Consider the following 23,904-nt stretch of genomic DNA (forward strand, 5'->3'; position numbering starts at 1 on the left):
CAACCTTATTCCAATTGTAACAAAGACGTGTTGCGGACTTATTGGCTACTTTGGGTAGACGAACTAATTGACGCTGACTGTACGTGTACGTACAGTCCACAGCTCATGAGACTACACATATTATTCGTTGCAATATCACCCCTATTCCAACTGGATAGGATACTGTGGGTTATCTTGACGTGCTGTTGTTTGTACACTGTAAACACACACGATCTCGAGGAATCTCTCTTAATGCTTACTCCGATGGGCACCTCAAAGGATTCCAGGGAAATGGAGTTTACCACAACTTGAGCAAACCAGTGAGCATTTAGTATGGGTATTCTATTTATGGAGTCGTATTAGTGGTGGTTGAATAGGACCACTCTCCCCATGGTTGTTGTAAAAGGCGACTAAGAGTATGCGTATATCAGGCCTTCCCAACTCGTTTGGCCAGCGCGGCGTGGGAAGTGTAGGCCAAAAGCCTTCATATTTTGCCTTTGGACAATAAATTATTAGGGTTGTGCATCATCAGCGGAGAGTGACGTGCGTGATGATGATGATTCGTTGAATCATTTAGCTAACGTCGATCAAAACTGACATAACTCAAAAATACTGAGAATTGGGCAATGCCATTCTTTAGTTGCACTAATATAGTACCTAAATGACGTAGGTCTCCTAAAACGGCGACAAATCAAGATTAAGTAATTAAAGGTTGCATCAGTGCATACCTAATTTACCAAGCTATACCTATAGTCCTTTTGTACAAGCAAACGTTACGTAATGTTACAGCTCCTGTAAACACTAAACCGACGTACGTAGTGGAATCTCTTCTAATGGCTACCCCGATGGCCATCTCAAAGGATTCCAGTGAAATGTAGTTTACCTTAACTGTCCAAAACTAGGATTCGGGCGTTTGATTTATTTAATTTACTTACGAAAGCATGGTTTATTTGTTTACTATGAGCATGTATAGCTCTAAACAAAGACAAGCTAAAGATTAAAGATGACATCTTAGACAATGACTGAGATTTTCATAATCATAATCATAATATCTTTATTGCTTCATGTGGTACAAACAAGGTATTAAAAATAAAACAGTCCCAGAACATGAGCCCTGTGAGGGCATTGCAACATTATACATAATATTAATTAAGCTTAATCTAAATTATTTTAATAAATGTAAGTACAAATTCTAATTAATTTTTGAGATCATACAATTCTTTCAAAGAGTAAAAACATTTCTTTAATAACCATTCCTTCAATTCTTTACCAAACAAATTATCATTTTCAATATTCTTTATATTCGTAGGTATCTTATTATATAATTTTATTGACATATGGTAAGTGCCTGAGCTAACTAGATGCAATTTAGTAAAAGGTTGTACTAGTCTATTTCTATGTCTTAAGTTTCTTTCTTGTGAATAAATAAATTCGTTAATGTCGGCTGTTACCTCTGCGAGTAATTTAGGGAATGCAGAATCGGTTCTGGTTTGAGGAACCGGGTTTTTCGGGTCTGGTAGTCATAAGAACCGGGAGCCCCGGTTTTTTCGGTTCTTTCGGTTGATTATGTTTTTTTTATTGAAATAACATTTCTTTGAATAATCGTTAAAAATTAAGTACCCTCAACACGTCTTTGTTAGAGTTGGGATAAAGATGTATCAGCTAAGCTACTTTTTGGTGAATTTGGGCTCACAAACTATCTGACGCTGATAGTACAGCTATAGTTATTTACTTATTTGTCAGTGTAATTTACTTAATAAGTTGAATTTGACAGTTGTTTTGAAAAGTAAAAAAAAAATCTTTCTTTGACATACTAAAGTAAAAAGCAATAAATATCGAGTTGACTTGTTATTGTAAACCCAAGACCAATCTAGACTTTGTTCAGAGTCGAGTAAACAACACGTCATCTAGTTCTCAAATATTTCACGAGATTTGAAATTAACAACAAAACCGAATTCGGTGAGGTATGAATATTGGAGTCCATTAATAAATATTTAGCTGGTATCGCAAATATGCTATTGGTACAACAGAATATTGTACAATGGTATGAATATTGAATGGCATGCATCAGAATATTATGTACTATTCACATACTCGTATAAATATATGTACAGTTCCCTTCTATGATCTGAGGTACAGACAGAATAATAATTATGTATTCATATAGCAACTAACAATGTGTGTGTATGATAGTTATTGACGTACAATGGAGATAGCCACCAATTTGTTGCTCTAACGGCTAGAACTAATATTGTCTGAGAACTATGTTACACTATTATTCTGAATACCTCAGACTTTACTGAACTTACGTATATGTATACTGACGTATATAAAGCAGTACGGACGACAGCACTTCAAGCTTAAAGATTGAAGCTTATGGAGTTGAAATAGCTATATTGCAACAAAAAGTATCTAGTCTGTTGTCTGTAACTAATTGGCTTTTAGGTGGCTTAAATTAAGAAAAATTTTGATAGTAATATGAAAAGTATTCAATTGAAAAAGTGCCAAAAATACTTTGAATTCATTTGCGTTAAAAGGAACACAATGCCAAGATATAACTCCCATTGACTATAATGTGGTACATTATGTGTGGTATAGGTACTAGTCTCAGCACTAACTCTTTGATTATTAAGGTTTTACAAAGGCTTGTCATTCAATCAGTTGAATCAAGATTTCATTTTCGTGAAAAATCTTTTAGTTTTCCGGCTTAATTTAGACTTGTTGTTTTTAGAGAATAATTAAATCCAAAATTAATCCACTGGTTTGGCAATTGGCATGGGTTATTCTGTAAGTCACGGAAACTTTCAAAACTAGAAAATAAAGAGGACAAAAAATGGTTCCTTGGGAGCGAGCCAACTAGGGTGTGTACAACAACGTATAAAACAATAGTAAACGTTAGTATTACTACCACAACTTGTGCTTTCTTTGCGAAAACGAAATGTTTCCAATACTGAACAACCATTGCAGGAAATCATGGCATCTTAGTACATAATTTCCAGTCGTTAGAGCTATTTATGGGGCATTCTACGTTCGTGCAGGGCGCACCGTTAGAGTGTGGGGTAGGGTTGACAATTTTCGTTCGTTTCAACTAATAATAATACCAATTTGTAATTGTTGATCGAGGGTTTCAACCTAAGACGTCCACTGCTAGACAAAGGTTCCCCAAGTGACATTGGCGGAACAGTGTGCCCCCAATGGCGAAAAAACACAAGTCCATCGCCATCAACTAATGAAGAAGAAGAAGAAGAAGAAAGGTTCCCAAATGATTTCCACGACTGGTCCTGTGCTGTCCGCATCCAGGTGTTTTCCGAAACCTGATCCAGATCGTCAGTACACTTAGTCTATTGATAGTTCTCCAGTTCTACCAGATATGTGCCCCAACATTTTTAGTTTTCCAGCTCTACCACCCTGCCTCACCATATAACAAATCTGTTTACAACTTGAATCTACCAAAAGATATTATAAAGGTTACTAATTTTACACGTGGTTCAAACAGAGTAGAATAAAACTGTAAAACAGTTGAAAATGATGATGATGAATAAGGGTGAATATCCCAAACACGTTTTTCACGCGGCGGAGCTGAGAATCGATGGGAGAAATGTAACTAGAGCGATGATTTTTTTTCTGTATATAGTTTATACAGCGTTTTACACGATAGCAAAGTCTTCAGGACAATAGGTAGTTATTTTATGTACTAAAAAAATTTTCAAAGACCCAAAATCTAATAGCGGTGGCGCGTCCTAACTCTATTTCTACTCATAAATTGTGTTATTCCTTCTTTCTCGGGGATTCTAGTAATTTAAAAATAGTATAGCCATAAAATACATTAAAAAAGACTTCCAAATGATATGAAAGAAATGTGATATTTCATATTTTAAGTGTTTTAAATAGCCTTTCAAAACTGTCCCACGAAAAAAAGCAATTACAGTGGCTCAATTTCGACACTCTCTTACTTCTCCAAAGAAGCTTTGAGAGACGTAGAGTTCTTCTTCCCTGCATCACTCAACTGTGTCCTCCTGATCGGGCTATAAAGACTTGCGACTTGTGGTATTGTTTTTCCAGCAGACCCGTAAATATTTGTATCAGCGGCACAGGAATACAAAATTTTTCAATTTCGCTGGCAAGTGTATGAGTGAAAGCTACTTACTTAGATGCTAAACGATTCTTTAACATGATTAAAGTTTGGTGTTTTGTTGTATCTGCATACAGAAATTATTAATCAGAATTATAGTTTTCTTTATAATTTGAATTTTGTAACAGTTTTTCAATTCCGGTGGCGCAATTTCGGTGGCTCCGGTGGCGAATCTATTGCCGGAATTGGTCTTATTGGCTCTGAAGCATTGTACCTAGGTCTACTAAGGTCTCAGTCATAACTACAATATCGTCAGTGAATCGAAGTTGTGTGATGTACTCGCCGTATCTTGATACTTAGCTCGGTCTACCTCAGAAGCTTGAAAACCTCTAAGTGGGAGGTAGTGAAGACTTTAAGAGATTATGGTGTCTCCAACTCTGAACCCTCGCAGCAATCAGATAAGTTTCGAGTTCTAATCTTGGGGGAGGGCTGATATGATGAAGTTTTCATACAAATACTTCAGAAGTTGCATGTATCGACAGTCAATTTGACGCCATTAAAGAGACTGTAGCACAGCCCAGGTCTTGAACGAATCGAAGAAGGTACAAAAAGGCCAATAATAATGACTGATTATAGTCCTCAGTCTTCTGCATAATTTGACGCAGCATTAAATATATACGTAGTATTACGAACGTCTTTTCGAAAATGAGGTTGTCTGGGAGACTGGATGTTGGATAGCGAGAGTGTCATGTTTCAGGAAAAAGCTGCCTCACCTGACTCTGGACCATCGCCAACGTCCATTCCATTCCAGTCTCTAGCACCACCACCATGTCTTATTTTTTGGTTTATCGACCAATAAACATGGTGGTATTTAAGAGAACTTTAGTACTAGCATTCCATCTGATTTCATAAGCTCAGTTGTGATTTCATTATCTCCTGGTACATACCTTGTTGTTGTTAATAGGGCATTCTAATCTCACTCAAGCTAAAGTCTAGGATATCTTCGCTAAAGTGTCGGAATAATCTCGATCTTCAGCCTAATTACTAGTAGTGCTTCTTAATCTCTCCTAGCAGCTTAGGCATTTACCAAAATGGTTCTGCTATCCTCGTTATTCATGTTGGTATATTCAATTTGGCCCTCGCAAATACATACTTTCGATTTATTACAAAAAATCGTCTTTATAATACACTTTGTATCAGCGTGAGGACTTGGATAGCTATTTATACATCGATACTAAGCAGAATCTTAAAAACAGATGAGAATAGTCCTGAAACAGCTAAAATTTCCCTAGTCTCGTAGGTTGCAATCTATTCTGCCACTCGAGATGAAAATTCGTGGGGCTTTGGAGCTGGATTGGCACTGGTCGTGGCTTAGGCTTCATCAGTCGACAGCTTTTGAGCATCTTTTATTTCGGTGATGACTTCTTCTTCTTCTTCCTCGGTCCCTCACTGATGAGGATCGCAACCGCAGATAGTGTTCCTTCATAGACTGCGGTCATAAGCTGTGTGGTGATCGGAGAATGCAAATGTGATTAAATTGCCTGTTCGTCTAAAAATGATTACTACATTTTGATTTTTGCAGTACTATTAGGGTGCAGCTCAGTACGCTTTTACAGTTCTGGCATCTTTTGCTAGGCCTTCTCTCTCCATGAGGCTGGCTGGATTTAGTCCTCCGTTTCTTAATTGTACTACTTTCATCTAGCTCATTGTCGCTAGGTTTGCATAGTTTTCCGTTAAATTACCCTGTCACAAATATGTAATGTGTTAGTTCAGTAGCTGGTATAGATCTAGAAATATCTTCATAATTAATCTCCAGTTCGCATGGTCTTTAGCGAATAATTAGTTGCGTAATTCTGAGTATAGGATAGGTATGATACCATCATGAAAACTTGGCTAGCCTGGACCAATATTTTCACTTATGGAAGATAAACCTAACACCAACCTGGGGCAGTTGGTCGCCCTCCCGGGACTAGAGTTGGTTTCTGGGTTTGAGGGTCATGTATGATGTCTTTGTGATGACTCTAGAATAACGGGGCTGTTGGCGGCTAGAGCCAGAAAGTTTTGGATTTGTTCTCTATGGAGGGATTTTGCCGTTATCACCATGCTTAGCAGGCTGGTTGGTAGTTCCAGTATGGTAGTATAATACCCGGAAAGATGCTGCAGCCCACCCTCCAGTATTTTGATTCCTTAGTCGGCTATTACGACTCACGTGGGAAGATTTGATGCTTTTTTAGGGTCACAACACAGGCCTGAATATTGTTTTTAATTATAAACATCTTTACTGGATAATAATACTTAATTGATTACAAATAAATAAGTAATTTGAGACAATCATCCGTAACATTCCGAAGTCCGCTGTATAAATAAATTTCGGTGGATTGGTTCTTAATTCCGGTGGCTCAAATACAATTTCGGTGGCTCTTGATAATTTCAAATTGACATATCTCGAGAAGTATTAATAATATTTTGATCTCTACCATAATATCATTGAATAATACAAGTTATTTACTATTATTTCTGCCACAAAAAAGTTTTGGAAAGTGGAAATTAATATTCGCCACCGGAATTAGGCAAAAAACGAGTTTGTTGATATTCACCCATAAATATTTCAATAATGTTAGCTGCTGATATTTCTGATTTGTGATTAATTATTTTACTCTCCATAAAAATTACTAATGTGCTTACCTATCAACTTACGTAATCAAGTCTTAGCAGTGGATCTAATTAACAAGATATTCAACTAACCCAATAAAATTTCGCTGAAAAGCAAAATTTCAGATATTTGATTAGTGATAGATTGATTTATAGAACAGTCTCAATCCCCGAAGCCAAGAAACTTGGGATTTCACACGAAGATCCCTTACAAGTCGCAGGAAAGGATTCCACGAAAACAAACCAGAAGCGTGTAAGGGTAAAGATAGAAGAAATGTTTTGGTTTCGGGCTGAAAATCAAAAATTTGGAATGAGGAAAACAATTTATGGCCATAATTTGGTTAATCATTTAATACTCGTAACAGTAAAAGGTGCAACAGTTAGGTATTTGAATGTTTTTTCACCTTTGTCGTGCATTTTATTTATCAAAGGAGATTAAAGTCTAAGCAATTATCATAAACTAGCGGCCGCCCGCGACTTCGCATGCATGGATCCCGTTTTACCCCCTTATGGGTAGAGTTTCGTAAAATCCTTTCTTAGCGGATGCCTACGTCATAACATCTACCTGCATGCCAAATTTCAGCCCTATCCGTCCAGTGGTTTGGGCTGTTGATAGATCACTATGTAAGTCAGTCAGTCAGTCACCTTTAGGCTGTGCGTTGATTATCATAAATACATACGTATTTTTGGTAAGAAATAATGTATATTTGGTACACGCGCAATGTTATAATTTTATGTGACACGGCAATACCTACCAGTACGTAGTTTATATTTCCGATATCATCTTAGATTCATAGGTATTTCTCATATGAAACAGGAGCAACCCTAGTGCGGTTCGGTTATAAATATTGCTTTACGATTCCGATCTTAATGTTCGGTTTTAGAGATAATTTATGAAATGCATTCCGCGGTCCTCGTCTCCGGTATTGTATTGGAAAAGGCAGATTCAAATATATTTCAAAAATGGAGTTTCCAGTGTTCTTTTTCCTCAATACTTTAATATGAAATGCAATAGATAACGAGAAAGAACGATTCTTTGTGGTTTGTCTTTGTATTGTACGTTAGGGTTGTCTCACATTGCGTGTTATGTTACCCACAAATACATAATAAGTACACAAGCTATGTGTCAGTATTTTTGTTAGATGTGTAGGTATTACGGCTTACGAGTCTGACACAAGTTAAATTATTTAGTTACATTAAATTTATTAGGGTTTAATTGTCTACACTTAGACATTTGCATTTACATAGACATACAAACGTTTGCATTGTGAATTTTGTTCATTATAAAATGCATTACAATGATAAAGGATTTAGAAAACTAAATAATTAGCCCGTATTCACAAACGATGCTTGCTTAATTGAAGCAGCAAATCGAACGCATAGCGTTGAATAGAGCACTGTAATTGGTTCGTGTGTCACCCTGTGGGTCCACGCGCACTGTGAGACCTCATAACTAATGTTTGTGAATACGGGCGTATGTCAATGTCTGATTTTCTTCTAATAGTGCAATAGGGATGTTTCCTGGGTCAAAAAGCAAGAGTTTTAATTAGTCCGTCAGTTAACTTATCAAAAAATACTGTACACGTATTTTTCACTTTTTCAAACTAATGAAAATTTAAAGAGATAAAGCGCGCCAAAGTTCATAAGAAGAGGCCCGTGACGTCAATGCGTGCATAAAAGTGCCGCACGTTGTGACGTCGTGCGGAACTTCAACGCACCATAACTATGCAATTATTTGTTAGATTGACAAATAAAAATATATGTGTCCAATATTTTTTCATATTAAACATGACGGACTAAAAAAATTTTTTAAGGAAACTAGCCTATTCCATGTCCTACCTCTCAGTATAATTGCCAGTTGTAATTATCGCTCATTTTATAGAAAACCGAACAAAAACAACATAGTCCAACGCATGGACTAGTATATTTATGTGATACCAGATCGGATGGATAAATAGAACGCCTTTCTAGACCCGTCTGGAAACCAGTCTGGCTACAAAATAACTGTTCAGTGCACACGATAGATTATGAATATGCTCAGATTCTACGAGATTATCTCCGATCTTCATATCCAGTGATATTATAATACTCTGACCGTAGATTATTGTAGTATAATTTCAAAGATTAGATAGGTATCAACCTAAATCTGAGTTAACCATCGAACACAATACATGACTAATAACTAGAATTCCTCAACTAGTCTTTGTAATCAATAGTGTCGATAGTTTCTGAGATAATTGCCTTATACATTTACGAGTATATTGATGCATCCTTCTCCCATCTTCGAGTAAGGCATAGATATAGGTAGACAAATAAATGTATCTTTATCTTTATAGAGATACCACAACGAACTAAAGCATACATTTTTCTGTTCGCTATTTCGGTCAAACAAGAAGTTACTACTTTTAATAACTTTAAAGGAATTATCAATCTAACATTGCCTTTATACTATTAGTGTTTCAGGGCTAAAATATAGCGTTCTGAAGTTGTTCTCAACTATAGGTACTAACTATGTCATAACATGAAGTGTTTTTAAAAAGCTTTGCCTTTTAATTAGATAATAGAAAATGGTGTCAACTAAATTGTCTATTTTTTCATAACATTTCACTAGAATTCTATTTCAAAGATCTCTACGCAGTTTCTCTACAAATAGGCCCATCGAAAGAGATTGTATTTTAACAGTTTGAGTGTGAGGCCCCCGCTGAGCGTAATATTAGTACTTAGTACACTTTGACCGGTAGCTACGATCGACTTTCTACTCTTAAGTCATGAACAACATTAGATCAAACGACTATGACTCAAAATACATTCACTGTACTTATTAATATAATATTAGAAAAGTTCACGATTCGCTGAATAAAAACTGTTACATAAGTGCCAAGGTATGTGGACCAAGATAGCTTTATAGCTCTGTTTTGATGAATGGATTTAGATTTTTGTTTTCAAAATAGAGAATACGTTCGGGTTGGGGGGTTGTTTGTATATGATAATAAATGTGAAACTCTCCTAGTTTGATACGGTTACCTGTGAAGGGTTTTGTTATTAATTTATTGAAATAAAAATTTGGTTGATTCTGAAAATAATGTAATTTTGAGTTACACCTCTTTTCGTCTATGACTTTGATAAATGTTGCTATATTTGAAAAGAAATTTCATTTTTATAAGAAAAAGCCATAGTAGGTATAAGCCATAGTAGTTACGTTGTACAAGATCTACTCGTATTTTAACGTAGAACTTTCCAAATTAAAATATTCATGAACTTCTACATTCTAGAATATAAAACAGTGTAGACCTAACTGTAACTTACTGGAACTATTAAAATACCTATTAGCTTAACATTTTAAGTAAATAAATGGTCTACTTTTAAAATAAAACTGAAATGTAGGTAATAGTAGGTCACAGCTAAAACTTGATTTGGAATTAAACTATGTAGGTACCTTTAATCAACTAAGTATTATTAAGATACGAAAATTGTGCCAATTGATAGAAGTTGATAACACATTAATCATTTAGGAGCGTCTATTATCAACTTATTTATTGATAAGTAGCTCGTAAAATTATTTATTATCATTGCAGTATTGCGAAATGTTACTCACTTCTTGCTATAGTTACACAGAACACAAAAAATATTGGAATTTCCTCAATGAATTTTGTTTAAACGTTGCCTGTAGTTGCTTTAAGGTATCGTTAAAAAGATTGACATTTATTTTCACTGTGTTCAAAAGAGACACATTGTGTTTTTGAGCTTTTTTTATTTTACGCCACTCCAGCATTTTTTAAAATATAAAACACGTCTTATGTTGGTAAGTAAAAAAATAGCTCGATCAAAATCGTCTGTCCCAGTGTTATCAGTAATATTTCGCTTTGCAATCAAAAATAGGTAAATTACTTATTAACTCGCTCAAAAGTTATTTCGTTTTGTTGATTTGCAAGATTTCCAGTTTCTACTGGCACGGACCAAAAAGTTATTAACAACAAAGATACTCGTACTAACTTTAAGGTAAAGAGTCGAAGCTGGACTTATAATACATTCAAAGTTACTCTATATTTGTCTACAATATCAATATGGAGTGGATACGAAGTATTGTAGACAAATATAAAGTAACTTTATTCATCAAACTCTCATTAACATCATGATTGTCACCAAAGGTCATTTTGTTGGACATCTACCCACTATTATTATCATTAATCAACAGTTGACAAGTTTTACTGTCGTTTGAATCCAAACGAGTCCAGCAAATGTTATCAAACAAAAGGAATTAACCTATTTTAATAACAACTCGTTAGATAAATGTCCATTATCAATGTAAATATGACCAACGAGAATATTATATAAACATAAGAAAGTAATATCAATTAAAAAAAGTATAACTGGCTAAAAATAAATTGTTGATAACAAAAAGAGTTTTATTGATTGTGAAATAGTAATGAGTCATTACATTAAAACAAAAACAAACAAATAAAGTGATAAACACATAATAATGCAATCGGAACATTGCAAATATCGTTTCTTCCCACGGTAAAGCGGACGAAAAACTGGTTTCGATTGCATGCCTTAAGAAAATCGCCCGTGTCCGCTCCATAGAATGCTTAACAACATTGACATACCTTCAACAAACTCGAGTCCAACATAAACAGGGCTCACATAAACTCACATTATTTTTAAACTTCACTTGGTAAAAACATGCGAGAATAACTATCAGTTGTCACTTTCGATTCGAATCACACGCGGTCGCCGGTCGCGGACGAAAATCGGCACGTCCGTCCCCCACCAAACTCGACGCGAAACTGAGCTGACTTTGTTTGTGAATGTGCGCTGTTCCATTCTCGAATACTACAAGATACGGCCATTCAGGTATGCTAACAACCTCGGAGACGCGCATTTATCAATCAAAAATAAACTATAGCTATACCAATATAACGCCAATATTCCTTTAGCAGTGCCCCACTGATAAGGCTGCGTCGATATCAGCGCTGCGTCTAGGAGCCCGCCGAGGGAGACAGCAACAGGGTTCAGTACTGATAAAAAGGGACGGAGTTACGTCGACATCAAGATGATTGTGGCGTAAAATTTTTATATTCAGTTTGCAGCAAAAGCGCAGCATCTGAACAATAGTGCATAGTCAAGAATGCAAGAATAGTTTTGTCTCGTCATTTGTTCGGCGTTGGAAAGGGATGGAGGGGTCTCATTGTTTTGAGTCGGCTTAAAGGGAATTGTTGAGGTTTTATTGTCATCTTCGTTAGCGGTTCCCGTGGGAGTGAATAAAAATATGAGGTTTTGTCATTAATTATGTATCAGGTTTATGTCAGTAATAGGGCGACTGGGAACGAAAAACAAAAGAACGTCGATACCTGGAGTAACGAGCGGCTTTAATTAGGCTCCATGTAATTAATGACGTAGGTAACTACCTATCTTTTTTTACAATCATAAACTTTTGCTGTTTTGCGCTTCAGCCTCAGAAGACAACTTATTAAATCTTTTCGTTACACCACAAATCAATTGATTTATATAAAGACTTTCTTACTTAGGAGCTGTCTGCTTGGAGCTGTTACAACAAGCTGTCCACCAAAAGATCTTGTAAAACAATAATAGTCAGTGACGTCACTTGTTCCACAACCAAAAACTGACCTCTATTTTATTTATTTTCCAAAGGAATTATTTACTTAAAAAGTAAAATTTTACAGTTGGGTCACTGAAAAATGAATGTGTCCAACTGTAATTATTTTAGAAAAGTTATATTGGAATTACAGCTTTTACCAATTTCATGAAATCTCAATACAACCAAACATCTCTCTAATTACAAATAAACCATAAATATGAACGTAAAGACACCTCGCACTTCCAAATGGATTACAATAGAATTAGGATGGCATTCCCAGAGGTGCCCCCTGGATAATGTGTTAGAACATTCCCACAAAATTCTCATTAACGACCCTTTTTTCTCGTCTGTAAATTCTCTGAACCTTTCCTTTTAAATACAGTCTCTATTTTCACCCTTGTAGCCTTACAATACGATTCAAACTAGGATTGGTGGACTGTACAAAACGCACTACCTGCTAAGCGGCGGATACACGTCAAAGAACGATTAAAAAAACTAAACGCCGCAAAGAAATTGGCATTTAAAAGAGTAGATTGTTAGCGAATAGATTCGAAAGACGCAATCGAAAAGTGTCATTGTAGTTTTTTTTTATGCTGAAAAGTATTGTAATCGTAAGAGATAGCTTTGAAGGGTAAAGTGAACGCGTTATTTATATTCTAAAAAATCTCACTTATGCTAATAATGAAACCGTGTTATGATGATTGTCATTCGATTACTTAAAGATTCCGGTAAATTGTTAAAAAAAAATCTATCACTGAAAATGTAAATAAATAGGTAAGTATTCGCTTTGGTCTTACTACGGAACTGACCCTAAATGGACCCTTAATCTTCCAATAAATCGCAATTGATTTCAATCTCATAGTGCAGTGTAGCATATCGATAGTCCTTGTCCATAGTCTGACATTAATAAAAGATTTTCAGAAGAACTTCTACACTTCTTCATATACCTAACTTAAAGTCTTCACTGGTTTAGGGCCGTAATATGGGCCTCTGTAGAGAAAAAGTAGCTCAACTAACTTAGTCGCCATTGTTAGCTTAGCTAAAGTCTAAGCTTTTATTTAGTAGGCTTGTGCCCGTTTTCACCATCAATCCATAATGTTTAAGTGACCCCTATGAAAACAAAATTCCTGTTAAGTGTTACTATAGGGTTCACTTAAAAATTAGGGATTGGTGGTGAAAACGGGCATTAGGCCCTTTTTAGGGCGCTATACACGTCCCAAATATAGCATAACCTACCACCATTTCAGGACAACATGGGCTGGTGTTAAGAAGTTCTAGTTCTTGCCAATTACGAGTATCGTATCTACTTTTACACAATACATATATTATGACTTTACTTTTTCGAAAATAAGTACTATCTAAGTACTAAGCCATTGGGCTTAGACCTATGTTCGTTAACCTAACAATGGAGGACTGCAATCTGTAAAATCATAAATAAATAAGGAACCACTTATTTATGATTTTACAGATCGATACTAGTAGATACTAGTATCGACAAGTGGTGATCTATCGACAGTATTAATACTCGTAGTATCGATATTTTACACAACACTATCGTAGTCTACGAAGCAACAAGCTACTCCATTGACAATTTGCTAGCATAATGTTCGGCCCGACGCAATAATCATATTAGTATGGACAAGTATGGATTCGGACGTGGGTATTACGTATATGACGAGGTATCTAATCATTGCACGATTGCTCAATTATACGGAGTTGTAATATGAATTGGTAATACATAAGCACATAGAACGTATTATGAATGTAATAGGAGGTATGTGTCATATAACAAGTACCCTTAAGAATAACTATACATAGATGTAATTTGTAACAATAAAATTGTCTTCTTCCTTATTCAAGAAACTAGATGGATATACAACTACATCTTAAACCCACTTGTTTCTTTCCAGGTAGTCTGGTTTATGTTTAATAGAAGGGTTGCTTTGTTTTGTCGGCCGTTTGGTGTAGTGGTTCAGAACGGACTACTATGCCGAGAGGTCCCGTGTTCGATTCCCGGCCGGGCAGAAATTGAAATGATGAATTTTGATTACGGGTCTGGGTGTTACTATGTATAATAATGTATGTATTTAAAAAAAAGTATATAAGTAGTATATCCGTTAAGCTAGCACCCATAACACAAGCATATAACTTGCTTACTTTGGGGCTAGCTGGCTCTGTGTGACATTGTCCAAAGATTTTGATCTTATGTAGAATCGCTTGTCTATTGTATTGGATTTCTGTAAAAATAGGCTTAAGCTTGGAAATAAATAAATAAATAAAATTACTATGTGCGAGTTTGAAACATAACCATGCGGCCATGTAACTTGTAGCTGTTCATTACCTAGTTATTTATTGAAGTTCTTTCTTTTTCGTAGTTTCATCAAAAGAACCATTTTTCACAAAGAATTCTTGTTTTCAAGAAAGTTCACTGAGAATTTTCCGTTATGATAATAATAATAACGCGAATCGTTATTTTTATGCCGCTGTAACGTTAAATAATGCAATTCACTTGAAAATCCGCGGAAACGACTGCGGGGGATGCTTTTAGGCGAAATGTTTATTGTCTTTACTTTTAGTATCATTTTTAATATTCAAGACGAATTCTTGACGTAAGTAGATATTTTCCTTACCCCTCCTTTTCATCGTTCCAGTGGTAAGCGAGACTCTTTAGACTCAGATGTACTGAGTTCGAGTCCTGGTGTTTAATCAGTTTGTGTATTAGTTTCAGTTGGGTTGGGAATTAAGACATTGCAGATTTCAATTATCCTGGTTTTCCGAAAACTAAATAGGGTTTAAGCGCTTTTAAGATCACTTTTTTTTTAAGTTGATTTCATATTATTAGTTTCATTTTTTATCTATGTAAGACTTAGGTATAAAAAAATCTTACGTTATTGATATTTTGTGGTTATCGTTAGTGGCGTCATTTACTAAATTACTACTAAAAATATTTTAACTATTTTTACAGATAAACTCTAAATGTATGTTAATTGATAGTTCCATAAAAACAATCAAATAATAATATTCGTATGGAAAAATAATAAATTAATATCCATTACAACTTCAAACCATCGAATCTAGTCAATTATTATAACTTTGTTGAATTCTATACCTTGCACAAGGCAAGGTGTCAAAAATAGAGTTAGACTCATTTGAGTGTTCCCCTCCACGGAAATCTTTAGTAAAAGGCGAAAGATTTATACGTATTGAAGGGAAACCAGAGTGACGATAGCTAAGTTACTCGGGGGCTTTAAGGAACGGAAAAAATACTCAAATACCGCGATGCAGAGCGTTTGAAGCGCCATCTAGTGAGAGCGATACAAACTAACGTTTACTACGATCGAGCGGTGCTTTGTTTAGATCACTTGAGATAATGAACACATTGTGTGTGTATTGCTTGATACGAAATACCGACCAATCTGTATAACGAGACGAATAAATATTATTAAAGAACTAGAATTTCACGTTAAGAATGAAAGGATCATAAATATTACTATGCTATTATTTAACAAAAAGGTGTTAAAGTGTGAAATTGCCGTTTTGTATGGAGAATTTAACGAAAATGCATTTTTTCACACAAACATCTTTTTCGATTTTTTTAAGGAACTATTCGGCAATTTCATACTTCAACCATTATTAATTGATTTACCACCAAGTGAAGTGGTCGTCGAAAAAGGATTTAATATCCTAAAAAAAGACACAACGCCAACCGAAATCAAGCCTTTCATATGTTTACTAGTCATTTTATTGAAAAGAGGTTAACTGCGTAGTTAACTGGCTAGTGAATCGTGATTGTACCTTTCAATTTAATTAATGCATGAATCGTTCGCTACCTTTTAAAGCATTTGGAATTTAAAATATTTATTTTGTGTGACTGCGAATTTTACACTCTGTGCTGTTAAAATTAAATAGAGTTCTTCAAGTGATTATTTTTCAAAGGTTGCTAGTTCGAATTTCGTACAATACAAACATTTGTGAGACTGAATTGTACATGTGATAGGTTAAAAAATACCTTCTTATTTGCTATAGATTGGGCTTTTTATGTTCAAGTATCTATTTACGTATAGCTAAGGGCGTGCTCCCACAGAGACATCCCGTTTTTTGCAGGATCCCGTTTAGTAATACATGTGTTTAATATTAATGTTCACACGAACATCCCGTTTGCAGTGTCCCGCAAAAAACAGATCCGTTCGAATGTGTAATTCGAATTTCAAACACACTTACACACATTATGTGTGTTTACACGACAGTCGTTGTACACGTTTTTTCTGCATAACAAGACAGGTATTTGACCACAATCGCACCTGGTGTTAAGTGGGATGCAGTCTAGGATCGTACATACCTGCCCTGTAAGTGCCTATTCACTCTCGTCTTGAAAAGGCCCTTACACGTTTTGTGTGATACCACAGAATAATAATAAGTACTACGTACAGAAGTTTTACTTCGCGAAGGTATTTAAAAAAATGTATGCTCAATGTCATTAACAATATGGTGTAATTTAGCCTGTCTCAAGAGTCAAGAACCATTTTGTTGCCAAACGTCAGTGATCGGCACTGCGCCGAAGCTATAGGGCTGACTTCGGTAGAATGATGTGACGTGAGGTGCCAAACTGCGGAAAATGGCGAAGGAAATACATGATTTAGCATGAATATCATGAATAATATTAACTACTTATTTACCTCTCAGTGTCTTGAGGCAACTTATACATTCTGTGTTTTTATTATTATTTAGGTAGTTAAATACTGCACAGTATTTAGTACACCATTTTCTTTATTTTCTTCCGTCATACACAAGAATACGCGTGTGCGTGAGTCAATGTTCGCTCGTATGTGAGGCCTTGTCGAATAGTATCCTGTAGGTGGGCCATCGTGCGTGTTTTGTTTTCGATGGAAACTCGCGGAGATGAACAGGCCTGGTGATACTGTATTACTGAATCCCGCAAAGCTGGATTGTCGTTTGAACGTGCCCTAAAACATTCATAAAACCGCATCTGATGTGTTAACTGTACACAATTTCTTATACTTACTTTTAACAGCTACTTATTCAAAGCTGTTAACTCCTTAAAAACATATCCAATTTAAGTTACTTCAGAAATATTCCGGTTAAAATGTAAGTTGTTTCTTGGTAAGTGAAATTAGCGGCAAGAATCCACAAGTTCCTTTGCCCAAAGCGGCGCCTTTGAAGTAGTAGGGTAGTCATTAACTATGCAAAAGTATGTTTTAATAAAGTATACTTTAGGAAGAAGTAGAAGACTTGAGTTTCTTCAGCACCAATCTCCATAACGATTAAGAAGAGAATGTATTTACACCAATCAGCAAGACGGCATAATGTGACTGCACCACAGACAGTCTGCCAATAGAGAGAGATGGCGGGAGATCGTGCGGAGAGTTGTATTCGCCTCTACAACCGATGTGAACAACGCCTCAACGTGACCATGACCGCTCTGCACAGAGCGTAACGAATAAGAAGATGTATTTACTTACACCTTAAAGGCCGGCAATGCACCGATAACGCCCCCGGGACTACGGGTGTCTACGGGCGACGGTAATCACTTACCATTAGGTGATCCTTCTGCTCGTTTGCCTCCTGTACCCATAAAAAAAGTGATAGTCTTTTTGACAAAGGTGACTGAGTTTCTTCCGCCACTTCTTCTCAGCACCAGCCCATGTTGTCCCGAAGTGGTGGTAGGGCAAGCTATATTTGGGACGTACATACCTACGAGTACATACTAATAAAGAACCTATTTGATGAATTTTGGTTTAGAGATATACCTATCACAGTAGATAAATCAAACAGTACGGAAGCTTCATACAAACGCTCGAAATCAGACTCACGCACACAGACGCACGCTTTACACGAGCTCTAAGCGAACCTCGCAGTCCATCCGACGCGAGTGTCGCGCGCGTTGTATTTTAATAATAATTGTATTGCATGCACTGTCCGCTGTATTTTTAAAAAACATGCCACGAGTGTATTGCGTAGTATACGGCTGCTTGAACTCGGCATCTTCAAAACCAGAACTTTCATTTTTTAAACTTCGTAATAATTCTGAATTGTAAAAATGATTAAATATTACTTTTTAAATAAAGTACTTACATCTGATTTTGTAATAGTTCTTTTTAAATTACGTAATTACGCTTTTTAACAATTTATGTGTTCTATTTGATAAAGCAATTTGCTCCGCGCGCTTTTGTACTAAGTGATGAACTGTATTTAAAATGAGGCAATAGCTATGTGAAAGTAAGTATCCGGTATTTTATTTATGAGAATAGAACATCTTCTACCGGCCTCTAATAGTACTTAATCAATTTATTCGATTATGTGTTCGATCATTATAGAACCTAATTAACGTTTTATTTTTTTGTTAACTACTTAGTCAATTAATTTATTCCATTAGGTATTTGATAATTAAAAAACCTAAATAAACGTTTTAATAAATAAGTAAGTCTTGTCAGAACCTTATTAATTTTATAAAGATGAAGAGTGCCAACCCTAACACTCAGTTGAAGTGTAGGTATTTAACTCGCCGAAAGGGCTAAGTTTCCGTACTGCTTTAGCTCATATATCTACTGTGTACCTATTGCAGCGGGAGGAGAAGGACACCATCAAAACCTTGAATGACGGATTAAATACATAGAAAAAAAAACATTTTACCTAAAAATATTTACAAAATTATTTTGCTCTAAAATGAAAAGAGTTCAATCGAAGACGTGAACAGTTTTCCAACTCAAAAATTAATCTTGCGGTTCCCAAACTGGGTGGGCAACTAACAAAGCGGTGTTACCAGCACAAATTAATAAATTTCTCCCTAATAAATCCGAGCAATCCAGGCTGCTTGCGAGGAGGAGGGTAATTGCTGCAGCGTGCCCGGGATGCCAAGTCCGAAGCTGCAGCTGGGAAATAAAAATTCTTACAACACCTCTTGTGCAGGGCCGTATTTAGGAGAGAGTCCCACATAACCCACTCGCCGTCCCCATCGACCAGTGGGTATGTGCAAAGCATTTTCCGACGTAAAAAAAGGGAAGAAACCGCCGCCTAAAATAAGGATTTCGGGCGAAACTCGCTTCCATCTTCGGTCTGATCATATTGATGAAATTGTATATGTTACAGGAAATGCATGAATTCTAGGAATTGTATACTATTCCTAGGAAATGTATACAATTCCGAAGCTGTTTAGGAAATGTATAAAATATTGCTTCAGAGATTTTTTAATACGCACATATCCTAGGAAATGTATACTTTTCCTAGGAATTTTATAGAATTCCAATATTGTATTAGGAAATGTATAAAACTAAGCGGCACTAGCGCGGTGATCGGGTGCCCCTCGGTACGCCTAAAATTTCATTTAGCCAAACCACATTGGCCGATAGCTATTGGAAATCCCTAATTTTAACATCTCTTTTATTAAACTATTATTGTCATGACGGTTTTAGTACTCCTGTAGCTGGATAACAAAGTCTCGGCTAGGTTAGGTTAGACTTGCGACCTTACACATACACAGCTGCCGCGGCAGCGGTCGCCGAGCGCTATTTAAGTTTCGAAGAAAAAAAGTGGCGTAATAAAAATAATTTTGTGTAAAAAATTTTTAGACTTAGTGTGCTTTAGATAATTAGGCGTATAAAAAAATTGCCGATTCGAGAGAGACCCCGCGTAATCGGATGATGCAATACCCTCCCCTCGCACCGCATTTCCACGCGTATTCATTGAAATCTTATATTACATTTCCGATTGCTGTTTAGGAAATGTGTAAATTTCCTAGGAAATGTGTCTAATATAATTTACATCACACATTTCCGGGTGATTTTAGGAATTATAGACAATTCCTAGGAATTGTATACAATGACGGATTTCATACATTTCCTGTAACATATATATATCTTCTGATAGAGCTTCTTTATCTCCAAAGGGTCGCATTGGGAAAGGAAAAATTTAAAAGCTAAAAAATTCTGATGCCACTGCCAAAAATTTCGGACTGTCTGTGGTTGAAATAACAGGTGTATCACCACTTTTTCCCACCAACGTTATTCCTAGTTTCCATCCCTCTCACGCAAAGCAAGATATCAGCATGAACGACAGCAACAGATAGACCTGAAATTATAAACGGCGTTCCCTGCTGAACATTAGGTACATATTATTATTGTAATGCTACATTCACAACGCTAAGCCTCTTCTATTTTACTGACACAAAATCAACTATAACATTACATTCACAATTTCACAACATTCAACTAGGTCCTTCCTATGTATTTTGCAGACACAAAATCAACAGAGTCCGGCCCTGTCACTGAATATGAACTCTAATAGCCCCTGGATAGGTTAGCTCGCTGTTTAGGTATAACTTCCACAAAGGATCAAAGTAGATAGTACATAGACTCCAAAACTAAAATTTTCGTGAAACAGAAAAAAATAAGGGCACTATTTCGTTTATTTATTTGCAATACTTAATTGGTAATTCTACATAGAGGTTTGGCTTCCATGTTAGTTTATCCTCCTGGGGCCCGGGAATTATTTTTGTCGTGAATTCATATGAAAACTATCCAAATAGTATTAATAATTGATATAATTATCATAAAAAATAAAATAAAAAAATTTATCTGGAAAACGGCAATTTTCTCAATGTCATATATTTACGACATCGGTTCCCAATGTCAACGACTTTTTTATTTCATGTACAGGATGTCCCGTAATAAATTGCACAAAAGTAATTCCTAGTTAAGTTTCTTGACTATCTACAACGAATTTGAATCGATTTTTGAAATATATTGAGATGCCAAAAAATTTTTTGCTATATTTTTAATTTTTTTTTCTGCCTGTACTTACTTTTTTCTATGCAGTGGATGCAACTATTGATATTTTTTAAGTACCTTTTCGTTAAAATGTAGCTAGATAGATTCTTTATCAAGTTTTATGTCATTTTTGGGCAATAACATTGCATCTCTATTTTTTTTTAAATAGTATTTCAAAATTTTATTGCATTTCATTTGGATGACTCAAATTAAAAAATCCTCGTGATAAAAAAATGCATCACACCAATGTGTAATTAACATTAAATGATGAAGATAAGGTCAATAGCAATAAAAAAAAATAAAAAACAATTTGATTAAGTGCCTTATGAAATTATTTTAATTTTATAAAAAAAAATCAAAGTGACTTGAGGTGTTGATAATACTTCTGGGCCGACTTTACCAGTAAAATCGATTTTTGAGTGTTCTAATATGTTATATTCGCATATATCTACCTAAACAAATAAGAAAATTATATCAGATTGTATGCTATTTAATAGAAAATGTATAATGTCATAGAGGTATTACACTGGGCTCTGTCAGTTTACACTAGTAATTGGGACCTCATATAATACCTGGATGACATTCAGATTTCACCATGGTTTTCGTAGTTTTCATGCGTATTTCCACAATCAGTGATACTCAGATAATAAAACAGTTCAAATTCCAAAACGAATAATAACAAAGGCTTATAGAAATCATTTATATTTTAGTAAAAATTTCATTATTACTAACCACTTGTTCCCGGTCGCGGCGCCGTCGCTAGTTCAATTAAAGATAAAAAAATATAAATGTCACTTCACTAGTCAATCACAGCTAAGAATGATGGACAGATGCACCATCTAACTAACTAACGTAAAAGTTCTGGTAAATTTCAACAGATAGCGTTGATTTATATTTTTTTGTTTTATGTATTAAATATATGACGCCAGGCCCCAGGAGGTTATAGAGCTCAAACTGTTAAGGTAAACTTGGGAATTAATAAACTCAACATTTTTAAGATCAGTATTTCTAGACGTAGGTTTTAGATAACGAATTAAAGATATTAAGGCCGGGTAGCAGAGAAAATGGCGAAAATGAGGTTTTCATTTTTCATTTTTGAGGTACTAAACAGTAAAATTAAAGGCTAAGATTTTTATTGGGCATAGTTGAGGATATTTTCTAGGGCTATTAACGGATGGAAACACGATTTGATGAAGTTGACTCGATAGAATAAATTCCCAAAGTTACCTCTATTCGTTTTCTATTTATGGTTTTATTTTTAAAATAAGCGATTTGAGATTCTAAATCTTTTACTAAACTAAAGTTCAGAAATAACTTGAGGGCTTTTAACGGATGAAATTTTTATATTGCGTCTTATTTAGTTACTATGTTAAAAAATGTGGAAAAAATCGTCCATGACGGCTTGGACAATCTCAATCAGTCGCGCGGTAGCGCTTACGGAGGACGGACGCGTGTCAGTTTTTTGGCCGTGACAGTTCGCGATTTGTCAATATTTTTGACAATGATGACTTTGATGAGTCACAGTATAATAATATCAGTGTTACTGGAGAAAGCTTAAATTTTTGATAATTAAGAATTTTATTATCAATTTTGTCTACCTATTTAAATTTAAATCGTTCGCATCCTTTTAAACGAAGACTCTACTCATGATACATAGTACATTCCTCAAATATGAGACAATGAGTTAAAATTACATTTTAATAGTACCTACATACAATCGTCTTACACTCTTTAGAAGAGCACACTGACACAAATAAATAATAAAAAATACTGTCTAAGGTCTGTAGCTAAAGGTCTAAGCTGTAAGATAGAAGAATCTTCTAGCCAGAAAGATGGCAGATGCAGCAGATGTCAACGGATTTAAAACTGGAGTTCATATGACTCCTTCTAGACTTGAGTCTCTAGAGCGTCCCTTCCTCCACCTTGCGTAAGAATGTTTCAAAAATACTGTCTAAGGTCTGTAGCTAAAGGTCAAAGCTGCAAGATAGAAGAATCTTCTAGCCAAAAAGATGGCAGATGCAGCAGATGTCAACGGATTTGAAACTGGAGTTCATGTGACTCCTTGTAGACTTGAGTGTCTAGAGCGTCCCTTCCTCCACCATGCGTAAGAATTTTCACAAAAATACTGTCTAAGGTCTGTAGCTAAAGGTCTAAGCTGCAAGATAGAAGAATCTTCTAGCCAAAAAGATGGCAGATGCAGCAGATGTCAACGGATTTAAAACTTGGAGTTCATGTAACTCCTTCTAGACTTGAGTCTCTAAAGCGTCCCTTCCTCCACCATGCGTAAATGTTTTCCAAAAATACTGTCTGAGGTCTGTAATAAAAGTCTAAACTGCAAGATAGAAGAATCTTTTAGCCAAAAACATGGCAGATGCAGCATAATATTATCAACAGATTTAAGACTAAACTGGCACCACCTTGCAATGTCATCCTCTCATTGTTATCTGTAATGTAAATGATTTTTAAAATGTATTTAAAAAATAAAATGTTCGTTTTATTATTTCAATAATCTGACCTCTCAACTCAACTACACTACACAAACACCTTTGTTCGCAACTGTACTGACGAAACCTCGATATTACACCGTTCATTTAAGATGGCAAGCCTTATGTATGGAACGGTCGCTTTTTTGTAACCTTTATAATTTGGTCGGCTTATAGAAGAATTCCTGATATTTTTTTGCAGTTCGATAACTTTCTTATAAGTCGTAATAAAAAGCTGAAATTAACAGGATAGCTTATTCAAGGAACATTTTAATTTGTCCATTGTATGCCATGTTCCCTTGTTATAAGGGAATTGCGTATTCGGCCACGAAAGTA

At 35.5% G+C, this 23,904-nt stretch overlaps 1 protein-coding gene and 1 non-coding gene across 2 annotated transcripts in view; both read right to left on the minus strand.

Moving 5' to 3' along the window:
• LOC135078595 (uncharacterized) overlaps positions 1 to 11,489 on the minus strand; it is a 183,728-nt gene extending 172,239 nt beyond the window's left edge. The window contains exon 1 of the mRNA XM_063973125.1: positions 11,311 to 11,489. The gene's annotated coding sequence lies outside the window, so the exon portion shown is untranslated. The remainder of the gene's footprint in view (positions 1 to 11,310) is intronic.
• Positions 11,490 to 15,408: 3,919 nt separating this feature from the next.
• LOC135079058 (U5 spliceosomal RNA) lies at positions 15,409 to 15,525 on the minus strand. Its single transcript, XR_010258719.1, has one exon. It is a non-coding gene; the product is annotated as a U5 spliceosomal RNA (small nuclear RNA).
• Between the last annotated feature and the right edge of the window lie 8,379 nt (positions 15,526 to 23,904).

Source organism: Ostrinia nubilalis, chromosome 15, assembly GCF_963855985.1.
Source record: "Ostrinia nubilalis chromosome 15, ilOstNubi1.1, whole genome shotgun sequence".
In the NCBI taxonomy this organism is placed as follows: domain Eukaryota; kingdom Metazoa; phylum Arthropoda; class Insecta; order Lepidoptera; family Crambidae; genus Ostrinia; species Ostrinia nubilalis.